The 19952-nt window shown below is 39.6% G+C and overlaps 1 protein-coding gene across 2 annotated transcripts in view; it reads right to left on the reverse strand.

Annotated features, from left to right (window-relative positions):
- The window catches only part of Wipf1 (WAS/WASL interacting protein family member 1), a 116822-nt gene that overhangs the window by 68836 nt on the left and 28034 nt on the right, over nt 1–19952 (reverse strand). Inside the window, exon 1 of one of the 2 annotated variants that reach the window (XM_077798877.1) lies at nt 5884–5928. The exons of the other annotated variant lie outside the window; for it this stretch is intronic. The gene's annotated coding sequence lies outside the window, so the exon portion shown is untranslated. Of the gene's footprint in view, nt 1–5883; nt 5929–19952 lie in introns of those variants that run through there. 2 annotated transcript variants of the gene reach the window in all.

A 19952-nucleotide genomic window follows, 5' to 3' on the forward strand; every position in this document is an offset into this window, starting at 1 on the left:
AGTCAGGAGCCTTGTTCTGTGCCTGCTATTTACTAATGAGCTATTCTGACTCACACACAAGTCACGGGACCTTTCTGGGCCTTAATCTCCAAATCTAAAAAGAAAGGGGATAGAACTCCTTAAGGTCCTTTCTGTTTCTTAAAAAAAAAAAAAAAAAAAAAAAAAAAAATCCAAGTTTCTACCAGGTGCAATAGTGCATGCCTATAATCCTACCTGAAAGGCTGAGGCAGGAGAATTTCAAGTTTTGAGGCAAGCCTCAGCAATGTATTGAGACCCTATCTCAAAAAAAAAAAAAAAAAAAAAACCTAAAAATAGGGCTGGGGTGTGGCTCAGTGGTATAGTGCTTGCCTACCATGCACAAACTCCTACGTTTAATTCCCAGCACTGCAGAAAAAAATAAAAATAAAAAAATCCAAGGTTTTATTTTTACCTACCTCTTTAAGTTTAAAATGACAACAGCGTCTGAAAGCCTCTTTCCTAAACTTTTCCCAAGACCAGATGTTCCTGGCACTAAAGTAGAAGGGAAAAGAAGTTTTTTAATAACCTGACATTTTTGTCTTTTGGAGCAAATTATCCTCTGGCCTTTTCACTTCTCTTTCTCTTACTGCTACTTCCTTATGAGTCCTTCAAAAAAGTTTTCATAAGCAGTTCATTCATCCTAATTCACCAGGATCTCATAACAACATTATTTTCTCCAATTTATTTTTCTTATAAGAAAATTCTCAACTATTTTTACTTTGGTAACTATGCTCATCAGCATTAGTTTGTCCCTGCTCTGCAGGAAAGGTTGTTAAACACTCTGGGAAAAAGGGCCCGGGAAGGAAGCACACGGTTCTTGTACACAGGTTCTGGCCTAAAGTTTCAGAAGGTGGTGGGCATGAAATGGCAGAGATGAAAGCTGGAAGAGAGAAGAGGAAAAATAGGGAGAAGAGAAAGAGTGAGGGCATAATACACTGTTTGCTTTGAAGAGGTCCAAGAGAAGCTCTGGTGGCAATGCACCAAGAATGTTCATTTAAATGATTTGTAGAACTGGAACTTTCCTAAGGAGTCACACTGTGGTGAGAAGCAAAATTGGAACATCAATTCTCTTCTTTTAACAGTTCCCTCTGTGCAGCTTTGTACACAGCAGGCTGTGAGGTACTGGGCAGCCTCTCTACTGGGCCTGCACTCAGTTCTTGGGAGGATCATTCTACAGGTCTCTAAAGCCTTAAAGGAAGACCAAAGCTTTCCATTGCTAGCCTAGAAATCAAAGATACTCCAAATCACTACCATTTGTATATCAGTGATTTACTGAAAGAATGGCAGTTCACTAGCAAAACCATATATGCTTAGCCACATAGTGGCCTAGTCTATGGTTACTAGCATATTCCAAATAACTGTAGGCTCCAAGATATCATCTAATGTCTTTTAGCCAAGGAAATACATACTCTAAAGAATTTCCCCTATTAATCCGTCATATACAGATATACGTGTGTACATATATCTGTATATGGATGGATTAATAGGGAAAATTCTTTATACATACATATACATATATATGGTTATGTTTATGCATGGTATAAAGACAAATGCTTATCCTACTACAACAAGACTTTTTTTTTTTTAAGCCACACTGAGATTACGAACCAATACAAAGGCCACAGGTAGTATACATCTGTAATCCCAGTAATTTAGGAGGCTGAAGCAGAAAGATCTCAAGTTCAAAGCCAGCCTCAGCAATTTAACAAGGCTCTAAGCAATTCAGTGAGACCCTGTCTCCAAATAAAACATAAAAATATCAAAGGGCTGGGGATGTGACGCAGTGGTTAAGTGTCCCTGTGTTCAATCTCTGGTACCAAAAAAAAAAAAAAAGTTAACTTAAAAAATGACATAATGAAATGTAGACATGAAAACAAGTATAAAGGAAACCTAATTCATACCAGAAAATATCAAAACAGATATTTTGGTAAGTATCTAGCTAGTTAAGCCTCAAAGCAGTGACTTCTCATTAGCATTGAGATATTACAATGTTAGTGGTACATGTAGTCGGCAGAATGTCATATAAACTAGAAATAGGCTCTCTTAAATTCAGTTTGCTGCAAGACAGTTCCATTTCAAGGTCTCATCTTTTTCCAGTTTATTCTTTTCAGGAAAAGCTTTCTATGCCCTTTTGTAAGCAAGCAAATACACCCACTCATCATTTTCATGAATGAACAAAAGCAATTATTCTTGCCATTTTCTGATGCCTTGGGGAGTGGGGGCATTTACTGGCTTATTTAAAAAGTAGCACCAACCTTCCAACTAATGAAGAAACTGAGGGAAACTGAAATGGCCAAGTGAAAACTCCATCAGGCATACAGGAAATTCCTTCCCTGGTGATGTCACTGAGTCGACATTAGCACTTGTAATACTTCACAGAAGACAGCACTTCCAGCAAAAGAATCACTGCCCACTATTCAGTCAGGCTGCTCATCACACCTTCTGTGTACCATTTTCTTCCAGAAAATCTGTAAACTAAATACCCCCTGTGGCTACCTCTCCAGAACAGCCCAACTAAGCTTACTTATTTTCCTGGGTTAACAGTCCAAGTCCCCTTTGGATCCTTAATACCCAGAAGCAAAACATGAACATTTTGTCATGAGCATGCACGAAGGAAAAAAATAAGATTTTGTAATGTGAGTTATCTTCAAGTCTCTGTATTTGGAAGGAGGGTGACAAAGGAGGACTGGATGATAAGAAGCTAAATGCAAACTCGCCACATGATCCAGCAATACTGGTTCTGAGTATATACCAAAAGAACTGAACACAGGATCGTGAAGAGATTTGCAAACCCACATTCGTAGCCACATTATTCACAATAGCCAAAAGGTGAAAGTAACCAAATGTTATTGATGGATTAGTGAATGAGAACATGTGACATATATATACAGTGGGATATCTGACCTTAAAAAAGAAACAAATTCCAACATGCTACAATGTGGAGGAGCCTTAATGACATTAAGCTAAGTGAAAAAAGGAAGTCACAGGAAGACAAATACTGTACGGATTCCACTTAACTGAGGTACCTAGAGAAGCCGAATTTGTAGAAACAGAAAGTAGCATGGTGTTGCCAGGGGCTGGTAAAAAAGGGAAAATAGGAAGTTGTTTAATGGATACAGAGTTTCAGTTTTGTAAGATGGAAAAATTCTGGAGGTTGATTATACAACCATGTAAATATTAATGCTGCTGAACAGCACGCTTGCTAGTTAAGATGGTAAATTTTATGTTATGGGTATTTTAACTCAAGTAAAATAATGTACAATGCCTAGTATTGCCCAATGTGATGGTGATGCCAATAATACCTTACCCATGCCCAGGAAATTCTCTCTGAGAAACCCAAAGTGTTAGGCCTCTAGATTTGCTCATTCCAACTCAAAAATGAATGAATTCTGTTAAAGGGTGGCACCCATCAATTTTATTTTCTTTTTCCCTATTATCAATAATGTTTGTATGTCATCATTTTATCCCTCTGAGATTCAAGTCACCCAAATATCTGTGAATGCTGACTTGTTACTCTTGTGTCAGGTGGGATTCTGGGGAGAAGAGGCTGCTTGTATGTCGGGGTCTGGGGGAGAAGAGAAACTCATGAAGTCAGTGCCACTCCTCTTCCTTTTTAGAGAATAAAGTGTTCATACTGTTCTTCCCCATAAAATTCATCATTTTATCTCCATTTTACAAGTGACCAATCTTTTTCTTTCCACTTTTCCCCTTCAAACAGATCTCAGTGTTCACCTTGGCAGTAATACCTGTCTGAATATTAGACACAAGATTACTATTCCAGGAGCTCTGTACCATCCAGCAGGATCCACCCCCTTCTGCCATCCTGTGCCCTCCTCTTTTTTTCTAGAACCCCTTCCAGGCCTGGGGGTCAGAGCTGTTGCATAAAGATTACCCTTTAAATCTTTTCTTGCAATTCAAACACACAACAAACAAGCGCGCGCGCGCACACACACACACACACACACACACACACACACACAAAAATAGAGGAAGTAGAAGACTGGGGAAGGGGCCAAGAAATGTCTAAGGAGATAAAAAAAAAAAATGGAAAAGGCTTTTAGAAGGACACATTCACAAGAAAGACATCAGGTCCATCTGGAAAGTATTTTAACAAAATAAAAAGCCCCTTTCTACTACAAGCATCAGATAAGCATAACACAAAACTCCTTGAACAGCAAAACTCTTATGATAAATTTCAAAAGCAAAATGAAAACTGAAAGAAGTGCTCCTTCGAGGGACATGGGCCCACTGGTAAGCTCTAAGCTTCTCTCCAGTGCTCAGGGGTGGTGGGCAAGCAAGAGGCCATCCAACTGCAGTTACCCCTTGGGCGTCTCCTCCAGGCGCTCCTGGAGGCGAAGGCAGCAAGGTCCCAGTCTCCTCACACCCAGGGAAACTGTGCGCTGCCTCAAGTCAGAGCTAGTGAAGGGTTTCTGAAACCACCAGGGTTGAGATCCCAGCTAGAACCTCCCTGTTGTCATCTTCTCCCTTTTCTTGCACAACAACGGTAGTAAAAAATGAAAAATATGTGGCAGTCTGAGGACATACCCAACCATGATTTTCCTCTTTCATCACTGTTCTGGATAGTTTGTATGACTGAGATATAAACAACACGTGAGTCCACTAAACCTTCACCCCTTTGTTGTTTATCAGTAGACACAGTTTAGAACACGCCGGCTGGAATGAAGAGATGAAAATGGAAGCTCTGAGTCCTAGTGTCCTCTCCTCGTTACTCCCCTACCTCCATTAACACGTTAACATGGCCAAAAAAGCAACCTAGGATGTTTTCCAAAACATCCAGAGACAGCTGTGTGATCTCTCTGGCTAACCCGTCCTAGCACTTAAGAACAGTTCAAGAATGAAGTAATTTCCTTCTTCTAGCTCAGATTTGAGACATTTTCCTTTTTCATTACAGGTCTAAAAGCAGCAGGTCATTGTGTCAGAACCTTGACTTGCTGTTCTTTATCAAACTGCCCTTCATTGGCCATAAGATAAACAATCTTGGGCCTTTTAGATGTGTCTGGGCTCTTCTTTTCCAACCCTTTACCCATTTTTCTGGCTCTTCTGTAAACTCTTCAAAAATCTTCCTTTCTAGAGGAAGCATAAGGCTGAGGTCAGAAAGCTCTAGTAACTAACAGCCAAGCCTCAAGGCGTCTCCAAACCCTGCTGGCCTTAGATCCAGGCTGTGCTGGCTTCTTAAACTGCTACAGGCAAAGGACTTCCTCATATCACATTCAAGCAGCCTTACCCGTCTCTACTCCCATTTTGTGTTAACAAGAAAGAAAAAAAAAAAAAAAAGGAAGCAAAAAAAAAAAAAAAAAAACCCCAAACAAAAAAACCCAAGAATTTATAGACATTAAATTATTTTAACGTGAACTATAATCCAAAAAGATGTGTTTTACAAGATGAAAAATACATAAAAACAACCAACTTTTGCATACAGCTTTGCGGCACGTTTTTACTCACAGTATTTCTGTATGCTCCAACACCCCACATATGTCTGCAATGATCTGTCCTGCTTCAGATTTATGCTAATAAGTAAAAATGAGAAGAGGCTTAGCTGCATTCCATGAAATAAGTTATTTAACAAACATCTGAAGTTTTGTTCTGTTTCTTTTTTAAAGGCATAGAAGTTCTAAACAGGGAAGCAAGAGGTTCTGAGAATTTCATTGAGCCACTATGGCTCAATGTTTGTTCCTCTAACAAAGTGCAGTTACCACCTATACACCGGATCTTACATTCAAAGCCAGAGCAATTTCTTTCCATTAGAGAAACAAAGACAGTTCAAGGAAAGAGAATCAATTAGGTGTTTTACAGAAGCTATGAAAAGTTTTTCAAAGGTGGTGGTGGTTGCAGGGGAGCACTAACCTTTGTTGTTTTAATCCGCTGCAAATGGCCAAGTGCTCAGTCCCCTGCTATCTTCTGGCTAGCTTCCTGTAAAGGCTGCATGTGACATTGCACTTCCTCACAGGCACCTTCTTCCACTTGCCTCTCTACTCACTCAGAGGCATGTGATAAGATCGCCTGGCTGCTTTTTCCTATGGGAGTAACCCTGTGCCTACAGAAATAGTTGTCTCTCTGCAGGGGTCCCCCAGCTTCTTCTGGGTGTTCCCAGGACACAGGTAAAGAGGAAATAAACCCTGGGGGAGTGCTTTCTGAACCCTTGGCACTTCTGACTCTGTTCGGAAGCAGAAGGGGGGGGGGAGGGAGGGAGGGAGAGAGAGAAGCTCCAGAGTCTCCATCCTGGGGTTGAGGTTCCACAGCTGAGAAGGGGGTGGTCACTACAGCAGAGCCTGGGGCTTGGGCACTCTCCCATTATCAGGGCAGCCCCTGGTACTCCTACTGAGCCTCCAGACTTCTGAGGAAAAGCCCTCAATGGTGCTGCTCCCAGGATGTCTCCATGCTCCTCTCTGGAGGTCACTGCTATCAGTGGATCACACCCAGGTCTTTGCTGCTCACATTTCTGGATTCTGCAGCAACCACGGCCACTCACCCTGGACTTCGTGGGAGAGTTTCAAATTCACACACCATCTAATTTGTCATGTTAGACAGTGTGCCCTAATTCCTGGTTTAGAAAACGAAGCCCATGTATTGTCAGCCTCCCTAGGTGGAAAAAACTCCAACACTAGCCTGGCAAGAGAGCCAGGGGGTGTCCAGATGATGTGCTCTTCTCTGCCCTGGACAGGGGAAGACTGGGAAAGAGTTGGGGCCCCTTCAGCAAGAAGTCCCAAGGTGCCACAGCCAGCTTTCTGGTTTCTGTAGTCAGTGCTCTCCTCTTTTAGATTCCCCAGCTCTCAGGAGGGTCCAAACACACTGGAATTTGCAGATGTAGGAAGTGGTGTGTGGGAGTAAAACCATGTCCTGGACCAAGGGGAATATTCTACAATTTGTACAACTTGACTCAGTGTAGAAACCCCAAAATTGTTTCTCTTTGGCTTTAAAGGGCTTTTTTTTTTTTTTTTTTGGTTTTTAGCAAGGTAACTTTAGAAAAGTTCCAAGTCTTGAAAATATTACCCTATAATTCCCCAATGAGGTTTTCCATATGAGAACACTGAGTAAAGAAAGGAGCCCTGAGAGTCAGAGCTGTGGACAACAAACTGAAGTCTTGCCACACGACTGCAATTCTGGCTTTGAAAACACCCATAACTATTTTAGCATCTTGACAGTTGAGGGCTAGTTTTCTGATTGAATTGTACATTTAGATTAGCCAGGAGCCAAGATGACTGTCCAAGCTAGAGACATGGCATCAGCTTTAAAATACGAATAAGGGTAAAACTTCAACATCCTGGAGTCAGACATTGCAAAGGGCTTTGGAAAAGCAAAATGCTAAGTGGATGAAAAATAATGATTCTATCTGAATGTATTTAGAAATGTCACACACTGGGTTAAGCTCCATTTTTCAACCAAGCAGTTGCATTTGTTCTACTTAAGTTGTGCTCTGTGTGAAATTAGTAAAGGTCTTAACAAAATGCTTTATAATGTTCCTTTTAAATCCCTGACCTGGCTTTTGGTCTATGATTTTTGTTTTTCTGTTTACACATTTAAATTTTTTAATAGACTTCCTTTTTTTTCAGAAACAGCTATGAATTTACAGAAAATTGAGAAAATGGTACAGAATGCCCATATATTCTATACCCAGTCTCCTAAAATTAACATATAATGTTAATATGATACACAATATGATACAAAATTGCTGCATAAGTAACAATTAGTAAACCAGTACTGAAACATTATTATTACTACCATCCACAGTTTATTTAGACTTCCTGAGCTCTGACCTGGGGTACTTGTGTTCCCAACTCCTATCCAGGACACCACATTACATTTAGTCACCAGGTCTTCCTGGCTCCACTTGCCTGTGACAGTTTCTCAGATTTTCCTTGTTTTGGTGAGTGTGACAGTTCTGAGGAGTACTGATGAGGTCCTTTGCAGAATGTGCCACAACAGGATTGTCTGATGCTTTTCTCAAAATAAGAAGGGGTTATGATTTATTTAGGACAAAGACAATGTACTATTTTAATTACAACATATTAAGTGTCTATGTTATCAGTATGATTTAATAATGTTGATGTTGGGCTCGATTCCTGAGCTGAGGCCGTGTTTGTCAGTTTCTCTTCCCTGCCCCCCACAATCCCACCTTTCCATGTACACTCTTTAGAAGAAAGTCCTTGAGGGTGGAGTTCCACATAAATTACTTGAAATTCTTCTGCATGGAAGATCTGCCTCTTCCCCACATTTATTAATATTTTCAATCATTTTTATATCAATATGGCCTTGTAGATATTTATTTTATATTTTGGGCTATAATTCAACACCACTTTGTTGCCCAAATTGTTCCAGCTTTGGAGCTGGGAGTCCTTTCCATGGTTTCTGTGTTCCTTGGACATACTCCTTTCAGTGTTTTTCTATTTTTTGTTGTTTGTTTGTTTGTTTGTTTGTTTCTGAGTATTTCTTACTTTCCAGCACTATGAGATGCTCCAGGTTCACCAGGTGTAATACCTCCCCAACCATCCATGATTTTTGTTTTGACGAAATCAATAAAATAAGTTTATGGGCATGAGAAAATGTTTATTTGCCTTTAATTTTCATTAGTCCTGCCCATGTATATTAATAAAACATATGTTTTAATTGCTTTCATAAAATTGTAGCATCTACCCAGCAGCAAAACATCAAAACCAAGATATAAAACTGAGTGAAATTCTGCATTTCCTTAATTCTAAGACACATCTGCAGCAGTAGCATTTTTTTCTTCATATTTTAACATTCCTAGAACTAAGTGTACTTTTCATGTTGTGTCCTTTTTTCTTTCCATACGTGTCATTAATTTGCTGATGCACTTTAAAATCAATGTTGTCTTGGCAGTGGAGGAAGCCGAGCCATCAATCAGCTCTTGTTTGCACCACTGGACACCACTGAAATATTTCCACTGATCCCACCCCACTGAAAAAAATAAAACGATTAATTAAAATGATAAAAATGGTTTGATGTATAGCATCTACAGACATTAAAAAAGCCTAAGATTTCTAATTACTCCAGATACTTTCTAACTTTTTCCCCAAACCATAAATTCTCATCAAGTCCTAAATACAGATGAAAGAGGTAGAGTACTAAACTTTTTCTGGGCTTACTATTGGACTCCTTTTATGTCTCTCTACCAAGATCTCATGAATCTATTATCATGTCTAAGGAGCCTACTATGGCTGCAGGGCTGGGAGAAGGGTTTCAGCCTGGCTGATGAGGAGTGTGCCTGGTTAGGGGAAGGCCTCTGGATTTCTACTTTGTCACTGGAGGCAGCTGGACAAGTACAGAGTAGCAAAACCGCCATTCCCATCCCTGGAGCTAGGACCTGGTCTCCAGCTAATAAATCACTATTGCTTGGGAACATTGTACTTTGTAGATTTTTTTTCTTCTAATGGATAGACACTAATTTGACCACTTACCACTGGCATATTTCACAAATTGTCACTGACAAAATGTCCAGTCTTTTCATCCGGTTAGGCAGAACTTGGCTAATCTAAACTCTGCTTTCTGCCTTGCTCTTGTATAGACGTACCAAGGTACTGACAGTACTGTTATCATCTCACCAGCACCCAGAAATGACTGAAGAGATGCTGCATGGACTTTTTCAGCACTCGTTTATTAAATCCTTATTACACGCAGACACTGAGCCAAGTGCTTTACACACATATTTCCACTTAATTCTAACAACTGTGAGGTAGGTACTGTCATCTCTACTTCACAGGTAGAATAACCAAGCTTACAGAGATTAACTAACCTGTTCAGGGTCCCCTGATAACCTTGAGGCCAACTTGCAAGCTCAGCTGTCTGATCACTAGGGAAATACAAATCAAAACCACAATAGGATACCATCTCGTCTCAGTTAGAATGATTATTATCAAAAACAATAACAATGAAAAACAAATGCTGGTGTGAATGCAGAGAAAGGGGAACTTTCAAACACTATTGGTGGGAATGCAAATTAATACAGTCCATATGGAAAACAGTAAGGAGGTTCCTAAAAACAAACAAACAAAAACTAGAAATAGAACTACCATATGCTCCAGCAATCCCACTACTGGAAATGCATCCAAAAGAAATAGAATCAGTATGCTGAAAGAACACCTGCATTTCATGTTTACTGCAGAACCATCCATAATAGCCAAGATACAAAACAGTCTATGTGTCCATCAACAGAAGAATAGATTTAAAAAAGTGGTATTTGCACACAATGGAATATTACTCAGCCAGAGAGAGAGAGAGAGAGAGAGAGAAAATATGAAATCCTGTTATTTGAAGCAACATGGATGGAACTGGAGGACACTATTTTAATTGACATAAGCCAGGCACAAAAAGACAAATATCATAAGTTCTCATTTATATGTGAAAGCTAAAAAAGTTGATCTCACAGAAGTAGAGAACAGAATAGCAGTTACCAGAGGAAGGAAAAGGTGGGGAGAAGCAGGAGGAGAAAAAGATGATGGTTAATGGGTACAGGGTGCCCACTGGGTGGGAGGGGTAACTTCTAATGTGTGTATAATACAGTAGGATTCCTATGATTGGCAGCAACTAATTGTATATGTGAAGATAGCCAGTACAGGTATTAAATGTTTCCCACAAAAGGAATGACAATTATTTGAAATGTATGAGTATACCAACTACCCTGATCTGATCATTACACTTTGCAGGGACTTAATGAAATACCACACTTTACTCCATAAATATGTACAATAATTATGGGTCAATTATAAATAAAAATATGAAAACAAAAACTCACAAAAGAAAATAAAATTTCAATACCCTTGGGTTGTCATATGTGGCCAATATAACTTTTTTTATTAATTGAAGATTTTCTTAGTAAAGACTTAATTAATTTTGAAATACCTCCCTCTTTTTAAATTGCTTTCCCTATTTATTGGGTTAAGCTGATGATATTGATGTTATTCAATTATTCTATTCTACTTATTTTTGTCTACTTGATCAAAGTCTGAAAACATTCTTTTAAAGTCTCCCAGTATGATTATGGAAAACCATTTGTATTTTTAAATTTTTTGTTTATATTTTTATTTGCTTATATCATTTTATTTGTATTTTTAAAAGATATTGCTTTATCTAATTCAGTGATAGTGTGTTCAGTGCATCAAGATTTATTACTGATAAGTATTCTTTTTTGGACTTATATTATTTATTCTTCTATACCTTAAGGTATTTTTTTAAATATATTTTTAGTTGCCAATGGACCTTCATTTTATTTTTAGTTGTAGATGGACACAATATCTTTATTTTATTTATTTATTTTTATGTGGTGCTGAGAATTGAAACCAGTGCCTCATTCGTGAGGGTAAATGCTCTACCACTGAGCCATAACCCAAACCTTACACCTTAAGGTTTTTTTTTTTTTAACATTTAATCCTACCTTTTTATACTAAATTATCCCATTTTTGTCTTGTTAGTACTTGCCAACTATTCCTTAATTTTCATCCTGTGAATTTTGGTCTATGTACAACTCTTGAAGAAAGCATATAACCAGATTTTTTTTAATGAATCTTGAGTGTTAACTGATTTTATTAAAGGAATTAAACTAGTCCCATTTATTGTTCTATGTTAATTTTATTCCTGACAATTTTAAATGTTTTCTATCATATTGTTTTGTTGTTTTTTTTCCCTCTTTTTCTGGATTTTTGCTGACTGACATGCTTTTTATTATTGAAATACCCCCTACCCTTGGCTGTGTGAGTTTTAATATCTGATGGTTTAGAAATCCCCCACGTGTCCTCCCAGTGAACATCAGAGACCTGCATGGTAGGGTCAATCCATTGTTCTGGGGAATGAAATGATAGCTTCATGTTAATAACAATGATGACATATTGGGGGGTGGGTATTACATGGGCACTAGAACTCCTCTAAAAGGATATGTCACTGGGTCTCTATTTATTCCCGGAACCATATGGAAGGCTGGCTATAACTCTCACCAATAATATGGGTAAGTGTGGACAGCCAGGAACCCAGCTAAAACATCACCAAGAACACCCTGGGGAATGCTTCTGCAAACTTTGGGCTCTGAGACATGCAGATACTGCAGATATGCGTAGAAGTATCTGTAAAAGAGATGCTGTCAGGGAGCAATTCTTGGCCACCTTACTCCCAGTCACTAAAAATCATCACTGGCTGAGGAATCTGTTCTAGAACTGCACAAGAACATAACAATGTAAACATAACCTCTAAAGAGTCGAGGAGGTCAGCCAGGTGTGGTGGCACTGGCTTGTAATCCTAGAAATCAGGAGGATGAGTCAGGAAGATTGCAAGCTTGAGGTCAGCCTCAGCAACTAAGCAAGACCTTGTCTCAGAATAGAAAAGGGGGTGGGGCTGGATGCCAGGGTGGTTGTGGCACAGTGGTAGAGCACTGTCTAGCATGCATGAGGCTCTGGGTCCAATCCTCCCTGCCAAAAGAGAAAAGAATTAAGGAACTCAATAGAGAAATTGAGAAAATAATGTTGCTAGACCAGCTGAGAGGATAGATTTTTGAGTTTCTTAATGCCTAAGTAAGAGAACAGTAATAAATGAGACACACCTTTTCTAAAAATTAGGCAGTTATCATTTTTTGAAAGCTTTGATATCACTGTAGTGGGGAAGGAGATGGAGGAAATTCTGACTATAAAATACAGATATTAGCTGCATAGTTTAAAAATATGTGTATGTGTTTGAATAAGGTTAACGTTTAAATTCCATATCTGATTTTTCTCAGAGAATTCTGGGGTGGTAGGGAAGAGGGAATGGAGGACAAAAGTCTTGCAACTGTTTAAATATGTCAGTAGCTGAATTTACTGATCTGAAATCCTGTTTTGGACCACAAAGAAGAAGTGGTAAAACACCATAAAAAGAGTGATTTTTCTGTTAACATATTTAAAACACCAAGTTAAAAATTATGTTTATCGTTCTCTTGTTACAAATGAACAGATTAAGTTTCCAAAAGTGGGAGGGATATGTTCAAACCAGTGAGTAAGTGATAGAACTGGGATTTAAACCCAGTTTCTGGCTACAAGTCCAGTGTTGTGTCCAGTACATACCAAAATTGTCTCCCTGTTCTGTCTCCAAGAGAAACTGAAGCTTATGCACACAACATGTGAGTGGTGCAGGGAGAAAATGTAGTGAGCCACGCTCTGATGCTCAGTGCTTCACAGTGGGGGTCAGGCAGTCCAGCCAGATCCCAGCGCAATTGTGTCTAACTGTTTCAGGGTGAGGGGTAAGCAGGGTTTGGACATTATGTCATGCAAAGGCTTTCCTCATTTGCAATCATGCAAAAAGACACCATGCATCACATTTCTCAGCCCTTGGAGCAGCTAAAAGGAAGTTGAAAGGTCAAGAAAGTTCTCTTGCTGGTGCACTGTACACTGGTACATTGTTTATGCCATGGTAATGTAATCTAAGCCAAAATTATCAAGCCCTTGACCATTTGCCCTCAAAGCCAGAGCCCTACCTAGTAGGATCATTCTTCTATGGAATATCATGGGGTCTAATGCCAACAACCCCATCGACCCTTTTCACTATTATGCAACTGAATTCCAAATAACCAGGCTGTTCATTCATCTTTCTTAGTGATCAAAACATTGAAAGGAAATGGCAAATTTCTTTGTTCACAGAAAGATGGACTAGGGTTACACAGGAAAGCTTTGTCATTCATCCAAAATGACTTTTAAGAAGCTTCAAAAATATAGAACTTCAGAAGTAGCAGATAGATAGTACTAAGAACCAAGGGGCTTTCATACATCTGCTGCCCCTTTCTTTTAGGGTGAGTAGAGAATAGACTAATATGAGGTAATGTAAACAATTCAAGTGTGACCATGGTGTTGGGAGGAATCATGAACAAGAAAGGGCCTTTCACTATGCAGATTTGTGGCTTTGATTTAGAATCTCCATTTTCCTAACACATGTACAGAACATGGGACCAAGAAAACACCTAATTTTCTACTTGTATAGTCTTAATCAGACACAACCATCCCTTTCTTGCACACTCAAGAGCACATGGAATGGAGCAAAATTGGCTGGCAGATTTGTATCACTTCTAAAAGGAAGGATTCTGGAATCAAACTGCCTGGGTTCAAATAACATCTATTATTTACTAGCTGAAGTGAATTACTTTATTTTTTTGGGGGGGGGCAGCACAGTTTCTTCTATAAAGCAGTTTTATAAGTATTAAATATGGATTCAAAGAGTACAAAAATGACTGCAAATGGTGTTAGTAAGTAAAGAAATTTATTCTCAGGAAATTCTAGATTAGAATTTCTTTCAAGAAAAGCAATTAGTCAAACAAAGATCTTCCTTTCTGAGGGTGTTCTACATGTGGAAAGCAAAGGATATTCAAGAATCAGGGGAAATGGAGCTATAGGTCTTTCTAGAGGGGTGCAATCCAGTTGGGAAGTAGGAAAAGAAATCCAAAGGGTACTGTGAGATTGCTGGAGGTCGTGTTTGTGTCTGATCAAAAATAAGGAAAAAAAATTGTGTGTAAAATGTATGTCCATAATTTTTTAAAAAATGAGTAGAGCTTCAGGACTAATGAGAAATTGGAAGAGAGAGATCAAGAGAGGTTCAGCAGCAGCCATGAGTGTTAAGTAGAGGAACAGGTTGGCCACATAGAATTTTGAAGAAGTTGTTTATGTGGTGAACTCTTAAGCTGTGTTTTTTAAAAAAAACTCAGATTAAAAAGATATGTTCTTCAGGGCTTCTGGTACTAGAATGTGTTTCCTTTTGATGGAGACGGCAGGCAGAATCTGGCCATGAGAGAGAGGCCTCAGGACTTATTCAGGTTACAATTAGAGTGTGGGTCACATCCAGCTGAGCAACATCAAACACAACCTCCTGTGTTTATCAAATTTTTTCTGGTCTATGATTTGGATTTTGAAGTGGCTGCAGATAGGCCGAATTACATGATTCTGTAAAGGAAGTAATTTACAAAAATGCAAACATCTGTTAAGAGTTTATTAATTAGTAACAGTTATTTTTAGTGGAAAAACACTACATTTTGTATATCAGCATCTATTATTTTCTTTGCCTTCCTTCAACTTCTAGAAATAAAGTTGGTGCTCTGGTGGTTGCTAAAATAAAACAAGGGTGTTATTACTAAATTACTCTTACATACCTCCAATGATATATTTAGGTACGGAAAGCAACATAACATCCACCAATTAACTTCCAAGGAAAAATTTATATACAAAAATGATCAGCCATCTCTGTCTAATAACATTGTGTCTTACTGAAACATATCTCCCTAACATTTTACATAAACCGCATTTTAACTTAAGGACACTGTAGCATTAACAACACTGGGAAGTAGAGGCAGAACCAGAGTTAATGGAATATTACAATAAATCGATTGTGCCTTTTATTTTTAATAAACTGTTTCTTCCTTTATTACTGGAAAACTACCATCATGAACTGTAATACTTACCAAAGCATGCTGAGATTTCTAGTAACTTAATTATATCAGTGTGAAACCCTCTCAAGCAGTAAGGAATATGCAGGAGCGGAAACAGGATGTGACCAAGTACAGTATGCTACTGAGTGTACAACTAGATGCACGAATTAAGCTTTAAAAAATGCATCTAGCCCAATTAAAGACAAGAATTTGCTGGACACAGCAGCACACACCTGTAATCCCAGCAACTTGAGAGGCTGAGGTAGGAGGATTCCAAGTTTGAAGAAAGCCTCAGCAACTTAGTAAGATTCTGTCTCAAAAATAAAATATAAAAAAATAAAAAAGAATAGGGATGTACCTCAGTGGTAAAGTGTCCCTGGGTTCAATCCCTGATATCTTCCCCACCCTCCCATCAAAATTTAAGGTGTTAAAAATAAAAATAAACAAAGCAAAGCAATACCACCACCACCCTGTTGTTAATGAGAAATTGCCTTGGCCTATCCAAATTTTTTAAAAAATAATAATCATCCAGGAATCCCCAACCAATAGGTGGACTGACATACAATAGGACTGCATTTATTATTTGTGGAGTTTGTCTAACAGCACATTTAACTTTCTTAAATCCAACTCTTCACACAAGAGGGAGGAGAGAGAAAGCAACATGAATCCACTGTTTCTTCTTCATGGCTCTCAGTGTTGTCACCATCAGGCCACACTCAGTGTGATTCCAGTTTTTTTTTTAAATATGTATTTTTCACATGCCAGGCAGGGCCCATAAATGGTAGCCAGCTACTTTATGTGTGGTGTGTGTGTGTGTGTGTGTGTATACAAACACATATATAAATGCTTTGACATCTTTAAAAACAAATCAAACAAAAAAACCTTCCTAGCTGGGGAAAGACCACTTGTCCCAGGGCTAGCCAATTCTTAGAGACAATGCAAGCTCAGCCAGGAGCAGGCCTCTGACAGTCCAGAACCATACCTCCTTATTCGGCTATACGCCCAGGAGGCAACATTCCTGGTTCTTTGTCATTGCAGAACCAGGTCCCAGACAACTAGGAACTACCCCTGAAGCTCAGAGTCCTCCAAGTTATTCAACTAACCAGTGCTAACCTGCTCCCCCACCCTGCCCAGCCTTTTAATTCCTAGGAAGGTTCTGGCCTAAACATTCCCTGGCTCTTGTCTTCTGCCTCCTGATCACCTAGTGTCCTTCCCATGTGGACCCATGTGGCATGGCATGCCTCCTGTGTCTGGGTATAATCAGTTTTGTTTTCTTGAACTCCTCCTTTGGGGGCCGCACCTGACTAACCATCACATAGAAGAATGCAAAGCGATCTAGAGGTCAAACAAGGAAAGTGACCACCAGTCATTCTGAAAACGCATTTCTACCAAAGCCTGGACAGGAAACCTTAACTTCACTGAAATGCACTGGACAGGTGAGCCTTTATCTCCATGCAGTTCTTCCTGTCCTGACAACAAGAGATCAGAAACTCTGCTACTCTAGTGACTTTAAGGCTAAATTCTAAACCCCTCTTTCCTCTGGGCAGCCCCTCCAAATGCAGTCCTTCTACTGAGCTGACTAAATAAAGATGAGTATTTGGGGCCTGTCAGCACTTAGAGTGACAAGCACCTCAGAGAAAATGTTCTGAATCCTGCAGTGCCAATCCTGGTGTCAGTTCGGGGATCAGCCAGGTGGAGCCCCTGCACTCCACTAGGGCACGAATACAGCCCACCATCCACCCTCCTTTCAGGTTGACCTCCTCCTGGGAGGGGAAAGGGTTTGGCACCTTGCAGGTATGTTCTGAATGAATGAAAGATTACTGCCTCCCAGAAACAGAGAACAGAGGATCCCCCATTCTCAAAATCCAGTTTAGTCGGCCAATTTTATCAAAGGTCTACTCTTGTGTACATACAAAATATAAGAGCTTCCGATTCTTTAAAAAGTGTTGGTTCAGAGTCTAAATTAACCAAACATTTTATAGTTCTAAAGGCAGACACTAGGATGTAGACCTTCTTCCTCCTTCTACAAGCCCTGTACAAGGAGGTGTTTTCTGAATCTAAAAGCCATCCTAGATGTTCTTCTAGAAAATGATGAACTTTCTAGCTTTTCAGTTTTCTTTTTAGTTTTTTAGTATTCAACGTAAACAGTATCTCCTGACATTTTTTTTTTAACAGAAACAGAAAGTCTCTGACAAACAGAAAGCATCAATTTATGTTCATTTGTGGCCATGCTAGGACCTGTGTTCTGGCTCCATGTGTCCCCAGGCTCTCCTCAGAAAGACAGGCAGCAAGGAATGTCCCAGAAGGCCCGACCAGGAGCACCTGAGTAACCACCCCACAGCTGGGATGAGACCAACATGGCAGCCACCTGACGTGTACAGAGGCAGCCCTATAGACTGTGCGTGAGTTTGCCATCCCAGACCTAGACACTCAGCTGTTGACCCACAGGGAGCTGGCTTTCTACATTCTTGTCAGGCTGCAAGGCAGTAAGTGATGTGCTCTGTGATCTGCACACCCTGACTTTCAAACTCCTGACTTGTTCATAGACAAAACCAAGGAGAACTGAGGTGGTCACTACAGTCCAGCTGCCTCTATAGCACCAGCTACCTTGGGCCCCAAGAGCCTTGTCTTCCTGTACGGCTCAAACTGCTCAAATGCTCATAAAAGCACAAACTATTAGTATTACCCACTAATCTAAAATAATCATGACATCAAGCATTTATGTGTACCAACAGTTTTATCTGTGTTTAAAACACAAAGGCCTTTGCCCTGCATTAATTCCTCGTCACTGAGGAAACTGTTGTTTCTACTTGAGAAGCAATGACACTGAGTTACTACTGAGTGAAAAAAACAATAGCACGCCCTTCCAAGCAAGATATAAAACTGTAGGGGAGGTTGGTTTTGTTTGTTGCCTTTTGCTTGGGTCCAGCTCCATAGATATCTGTTAACCAATTAGCTAGCTGTGTTAGCTAGCTTTCTGTCACTATATGAAACACTTGTGATAACTTATGAAAGAGAAAGATTGATTTAGGCTCACAGTTTTGGAGGTTTCAGTCCATGCTCGGTTGGTCCTGCTGCCTTGGGTTGGTGGTGAGGCAAACACCACAACATTATGGAGGCAGCACATGGCAGCGCAAAGTCACTCACTTCATGGCCAATAAGCAAGAGAGCAAGAACTCCACAACCACCCACCTCGCTTCCCTTTAAAGTACTGGGGATCAAACCCAGAAGCATTCTACCTCTGAGCTACAGCCCGGACCTTTTTACACTTTTTTCTCAGTTCATTTTTATTTCTATTTCGTTTATCTCCTTGCTGCACGTCTCTCCCTTCAGGGTATATTGTTTTATTTTTTAATATATTTTTATTAGTGCATTAAAGTTATACCTAGAATGGGGTTATGTTTTATTTTGAGACATGGTCTCGCTAAGCTTCCCAGATGAGCCTCAAACTCTTGATCTTCCTGCCTTAGCGCCTCAAGTTGCTGGAATTACGGATGTGTACCACCATGCCCAGCCCTGTAGTCCACTTTGAGAGCACACTCCCAAATGACCAAAGAACATTCTACTAGGCCATACCGTTCAAAGGTTCTGCCACCTCCCAACAGCACCACCCCTGAGGACCAATCCTTGAACACACAGGCCTTTGGGACATGTTCAAGATCCAAATTATAGTACTAACTCTCATTGAAAAAACTAACAGTGATATGGCACGTTTCGTTTTTATAGTCAAGATCTCAGAAACAGAATGGTGTGTTATATGGTGACTATCCAAACTCCAGAGTATGGCAACCTTATTGGGCGAGTACTCCAGTAATCTATTGCTATGTACAAATAACCCTAAATTTAGCTGCATAAAACCACCATCATTTCACTGCTCTCATGGATTCTGTGGGTCAAGTCTTCAGAAATGGCACAGTGGAGACAGCTATTCTCTGTTCCACAATATCTTGGTTTGGGATCACCTGAGGAAGTAGGGGCTAGAACACTGGGGCTAGAGAATCTACTTCCAGTTGGGCTTCTTCATTTATATGGCACAAGGCTTAGAATGTTAAAGAATGGGCTCCACCAAATTTGTCAGCCAGAATGCATGAGGCCTTTCTGGCATGTTAATGGACTTCTTGTATGGGGGCTCAAGTTTCTAAATGTGAGTGTTCCCAATGAACAGGCAGAAGTATGACCTTTCATCACCTAGCCTAGGAAGTCACAATCCTCTCTGAGACTGAAAAATGTAATATTCAATATATATAGATAATAATAAGATTAGGTAGTAATAAATATTTATTGAGAATCTGCTCTGTTCCATGAATTAGCTAAGCAATTGCCATTTATATCTTATTTCACACTCAGTAGGTATTTCTTGGGTCACTACTGCTGTTCGTGATTGATCAAAGAAATCATAATCCTCTCCATCACCAGATTCAAGTACTTTGGACAGTCACTATATTACACACCATCGTGTTTTTAAGATCTTGACTGTGAAAACTACCTGGTCCCATCAAAATGTGCCATATCACTGTTAGATTTTTCA

The sequence above is a fragment of the Urocitellus parryii genome, chromosome 1, assembly GCF_045843805.1.
Source record: "Urocitellus parryii isolate mUroPar1 chromosome 1, mUroPar1.hap1, whole genome shotgun sequence".
Taxonomy (NCBI): Eukaryota; Metazoa; Chordata; class Mammalia; order Rodentia; family Sciuridae; genus Urocitellus; species Urocitellus parryii.